We start from the raw sequence: 6,000 nt of genomic DNA on the forward strand, positions 1-6,000 counted from the left end.
GAGCAATTCCCAGGAATAAATTATTGATAAGCAAGAATAAGATTAGAAATGAAAACTCTAATATATGTTAAAAGCCGGAAAATAATAAACGGAGCTTTAGTGATAAAAAAGAACAAAAAAATCTTTACTTTTTCTTTTGATTATAACCCCATGGAAAAAAACTATTAAAACAGCAATTTATAATAATTGGAATTTAATACAGCAGGATGAAGAGTTAAGACAGACAGGAATAATTAAGAAAACATTGATTTCATGCAGAAGAAGTAAAAACCTGAGGGATGTGTTAGTAAAAAACGGGGAAAAAAGGAAGACTAGATTCAACATCAGGAAGGCTAAGTTTCCACTTGTTTTTTTTCTGGCAGTTTTTGGAATACAGCCACTGCAGTTTTTGAGCCAAAGTCAGAAGTGGATCCATAAGGGAGGAGAAGTGTAAGTCTTTCCTTTATATGTCCTATTCCTTTTGAATACACTTCTGGGTTTGGCTCAAAAACTGCAGTGGCGGATATCCAAAAACTGCCAGAAAAAAAAACAAGTGGAAACTTAGCCTTACAAAGTGGCAACCACAGGTGTGGACAGTGCAATTTTTGTTCACATATGATTAATGTAAAAAATATTAGGTTAGGACCGTATATGGTGTGTATTAATGATCTTATTACATGCAGGTCCAGATATGAGGTGTACGCTTTGGTATGTAGTTGTGGATAACATTATGTTGGGAAGACGATTCGGCTTCTATTCACACGCATTTAGGGAACATATGCGTTCATTGATTACTGGAGGACAGTCATAACAACGATGTTAAACAATTAAAATTTCTAGGACTAGCTGTGATACAATCATTGGAAATGAGAGGCGATAGACATAAGAAATTATTGCAGAAAGAAACAGAATTGATTCATAAGACGGAAGCACTCGGACCGCTTGGTCTGAATGAGAGGAATGATTTAAGCGTCTTTCCTCTATAACACCATAAGAAGAAAGGGATATCATTCAAGAAGCAATTACGTCCTAGTTTTTAACATCAATATGTGGCTCATTTGCGTTACTGTAAAAATGCATTCATATTTTTACATATGGTGTGCACTGACAACCACTTTCATTAAAATGCACATAAATGTTAAAATGCGGATGCAATTTGTCCGTATTTTTGCAGAAGCATTTTTACAAATAAGATAGACCTGGAAAAAAACACTATGGGGGAAATTTATCAAAACCTGTCTAGAGAAAAAGTTGACTAGTTGCCCATAGCAACCAATCTGATTGCTTCTTTCCTTTTTCAGAGGTCCTGTTAGAAATGAAATAAGTGATTTGATTGGTTGATATGGGCAACTCACCAACTTTTCAAGTCTTGATAAATCTAGCCTTATATGAATCTAACCTCCGGGTCACACATTTGAAGACATCCAAAATGGAGCATTAATACAGGTGGCCAGGATGTGCATATTTAAAGCACAATTACAGAAACTGACAACCATTATTTGGTCATAACTGCAGTTTTATTGCCCTACTGTAGCAATAAAATGGATTGTACTGTAACCATAGTAAATAAACTACCCAAAATACACCTGATTTTTAAACAATTTAATGAAGACTACCCTTACAGAAAATAACCCCTTATAACAACCTTATATTTAATGGAAAAAAATGCAAAACATATTTAAACCTAAATATATTGGAAAGCAGAATGTATAGAATTGTAGCATGTCAAAAGCTCAATATGCACTGTAAATGCTCTTTAAAATTATGTAACATGATTTGCAAATGTGATGGCAATAAAGGCATGACTTACTAAGACATTTAAGTAACATAGATATTACCATCAACTGCCTCTCAAGCCAATAAAATTGTATTTAGTATGAGAAAAATACTATGAATGACAAATGAATAAATATTTTATTACATAAAATCCCAAACATGTCTGTTTCACTCTTATTTAGGATAATATTAAACTACATAAAATACATAAATGTGTGTAACTAAATGAATAAATAATTTTGTGCCTTGCCAAACAATATACATGGTGGGTCATTTATATGGATACACCTTAATAAAATGGGAATGGTTGGGGATATTAACTTCCTGTTTGTGGCACATTAGTATATGTGAGGGGGGAAACTTTTCAAGATGGGTAGTGACCATGGCGGCCATTTCGAAGTCGGCCATGTGACACATCAAACTTATTGGGACTTTCACAAGAAAAACAATGATGTGCTTGGTTTTAACGTAACTTTATTCTTTCTTGAGTTATTTACAAGTTTCTGACCACTTATAAAATGTGTTTAATGTGCTGCCCATTGTGTTGGATTGTCAATGCAACCCTCTTCTCCTACTCTTCACACACTGATAGCAACACCGCAGGAGAAATGTTGGCACAGGCTTCCAGTATTCGTAGTTTCAGGTGCTGCACATCTGGTATCTTCATAGCATAGACAATTGTCTTCAGATTGCTGTGAAAATACCAGATGTGCAGCACCTGAAACTAAGGATACTGGAAGCCTGTGCTAGCATTTCTCCTGCGGTGTGGCTATCAGTGTGTGAAGAGTGGGAGAAGAGGGTTGCATTGACAATCCAACACAATGGGCAGCACATTGAACACATTTTATAAGTGGTCAGAAACTTGTAAATAACTCATGAAAGAATAAAGTTATGTTAAAACAAAGCACATCCTTGTTTTTCTTGTGAAGTTTGATGTATCACATGACCCTCTACCTATTGAAAAAACAAAAGTTGGATTCAAAATGGCCGACTTCAAAATGGCCGCCATGGTCACCACCCATCTTGAAAAGTTTGCCCCCTCACATATACTAATGTGCCACAAACAGGGAGTTAATATCACCAACCATTCCCATTTTATTAAGGTGTATCCATATAAATGGCCCACCCTGTACAAAAATTGTACATACACAATGGTCTCTCAAGTTACAGTATTAATTGGATGTGGCAAACAGAGTAGACAGTTTTAAAAGTAACAAGTCCTGTTTTATCTGGTTAAAAAGGCTATGACAGCATACAAACATTATTAAAGGGGTACTCCGGTGGAAAACTTTTTTTTTTTTTAAATCAACTGGTGCAGAAAGTTAAACAGATTTGTAAATTACTTCTATTAAAAAAATCTTAATGCTTCCAGACCAGTACTTATTAGCTGCTGAAGACTACAGAAGAAATTATTTTCTTTTTGGAACACAGTGCTCTCTGCTGACATCACGAGCACAGTGCTCTCTGCTGACATCTGTCCATTTTAGGAACTGTGCAGAGTAGGAGAAAATCCCTATGGCAAACATATGCTGCTCTGTTCAGTTCCTAAAATGAACAGAGATGTCAGCAGAGAGCACTGCTCATGATTCAGCAGAGAGCACTGTGTTTCAAAAAGAAAAGAATTTCCCCTGTAGTATTCAGCAGCTAATAAGTACTGGAAGGATTAAGATTTTTAAATAGAAGTAATTTGCAAATCTGTTTAACTTTCTGGCACCAGTTGATTAAAAAAAAAAGTTTTCCAGACCTGTGCTGAGTTGACCAGTTGCCCATAGCAACAAATCAGATTGCTTCTTTTATTTTTCAGAGGCCTTCTTATGAAGTGAAAGAAGCAATGTGATTGGTTGCTATTGGCAACTGTCTGACTTTTTGACTTTGAAGTTTTGATGAATCTCCCCCATGGTCCCCAGAAAAGTCACCATTTGTTAACAGTAGCACTGATGAAGTGGTAAAGTAATTAGTAAGGAGTGTGGATAAGAAGCTGCAGGCAAAAAGATGAAACAGAAAGTCAGGAAATCATCTAGAGTAAACAAAGAGTAAAGGATAGCGTTTAATCCAGAAAGAAGTTTGAGGTCAGGGTAAATAAAGAGTCAAGATCCGAGTAAAAACACACAAGAATTGGAAGGAGACAAAACTTAATACAGAACCTTAATCTGCAGGCAAGGCAGTCAAGCTGATGCCCCATCAAGCAAGGCCATTAGAGAAAACAGGACTCTTGGAGCATAAGAGGTATTCAGGTGTCTAGCAACCAGACACAGACTTAGGAACCACAATGAGATGTGCTATGGCATCATTTACTTCCATGGGAACTACGCTGCTGTAACCCAGTGCCACCACTACTATAATATCAAGACTTCCAGTTCTCATAAATTGTTTACTTACATAGTTAATAAGTCAAAAAAGACCATCAAGTTCAACCTATAAACCTACTTTGTTGATACAGAGGAAGGCAAAAGTGCTATATGAGGCTGATGCCAATTGCCCCTTAACAAAGGGAAATTACTTCCTGGCTCAAATTTGGCTATCAGAATAAATTCCTAGATCAGCATTCTATCCCCATAAATCTGGTATCCATAACTTGTAATAAAATATTTTTTTTTTTCCAGAAAAACATCTAGGCTTCCTTTAACTTGTTCAATGAGTCAGACATCGTAACATCATGTGGCAGTGAGTTTCATAGTCTCACTGCTCTTAAAGTAAAGTATAACTTCCGGGGGGGGGGGGAGGCGCATGGGTGCGGATCACTGGACAGGAAGCATCCCCTGTGAGCCTTAATAGTGCCAATATATCTTCTCCTCAGCTGTGAAACTGCCTGTCCTCATGGCCAACTAGGACCAGACCCGTGCTGGCTCATCTCAGAGGTCGCTATCTCAAACTATACCCGAGATCTTTAGAACTGGCCCGAAGTCCAAGATGGCGCTGACTCCCAGAGCCCAGAGCTAGTAGAAGAGGAGAACATTGCCAATAGGAGACCTTGGACAGAGAGTGGTGGACCTGGACCTAAAAGCAGATGACCTGGCTGAGGTGCTGGACTCTGAACGATTGACCAGTGCGGATCATGCCGACCGCCTGGAAATGCTTGAGCTTAAGATTGAGGACTTGGAGAATAGGTCTCACCGGGTTAATATTAGGATCCGCAGCCTGGCAGAATCTCATACTGACCTCCCTTTGGTGGTCACCGGACTGATTAAGGCCCTCTTACCTCAGACAAACCCCGCCTCTTCCATATGGACCGCATTGATTGGGCACTGGCAAGTCCGAAAAACCCTGATACTCCCCGAGATGTGGTACTCCGACTACATTACTCTGAAGTACGAGATTGCATTCTACAGGCAGACAGAAATATTGATCCTTTGCCGGGTCTCCCACCTTCAGTTCACATTTATCCCTCTACGCTGGAAAGAAGACACATGCGCCCTGTCACTCTAGCCCTGCAGAAAGCGCAGTTACGATATCGGTGGGGATTTCCCTTCAGCATGCAGTTTCAGCTACGGTACACCTTCTTCACTGCTTGCACAGCCCAGGAGGCTATGGAGATTCTGCATCAGGAGAATGTACCGTACGATGATCCAGCACCCCTGCCACAATGCCTGGCTAAGGTTCGGAAGACGTGGCAGAGAGTGGAATCTCCCTAAAAGCGCCTTCGTCCACTACCGCAGACACCTGGAGGAGTGACTCGACTTGGTATAGTGTACTATTTTCTCTTGTACGGGACGCTATCCTGTTGTAATTGTTTTCCAGAGACCCTTGTTTCTCCCCTTGTTTTTTTGTTTCAAATTTGTGTCCTCCGAGATGACACAGATTTTTTTATTTTTTCCTACCAGCTTATGTACTTGCATCTGTATTGTACTCTATCTCTCTACCAGCGGTTATACAGAGTACATGGCTTCATTATATGTGGCCCTATGTTTAGTTCTTACTGTGTTGCTCTTTTATGTACTGCTCTAATGTACGGGCCAGTTCCCTCCTATTTTTCATTATTATTTAAGCTTTTGTCCCACTCCATTGATAGCGGTGTTTCACGTATCTAGAGGGTGATCCCGACGGTGGACTATCATGTTAACCTATTCCCTGAGGTGTTGGTGGTCACGGGGGACTAAGTGCCCTTTGGGGTCCCCCCTGTCTGCCTCCCTATTTTACCATCCCATTACCTGATTGTTCTCTACTTCTTCTTTTTTTTTTTTTTTTTTTGTTTCTTGCTTTTTGCTTGTTCCCATTCCTTCTGTCCCTTTCCCAGTCTTGTGCTCC

The sequence above is a fragment of the Hyla sarda genome, chromosome 4 (assembly GCF_029499605.1).
Source record: "Hyla sarda isolate aHylSar1 chromosome 4, aHylSar1.hap1, whole genome shotgun sequence".
Lineage (NCBI taxonomy): Eukaryota > Metazoa > Chordata > Amphibia > Anura > Hylidae > Hyla > Hyla sarda.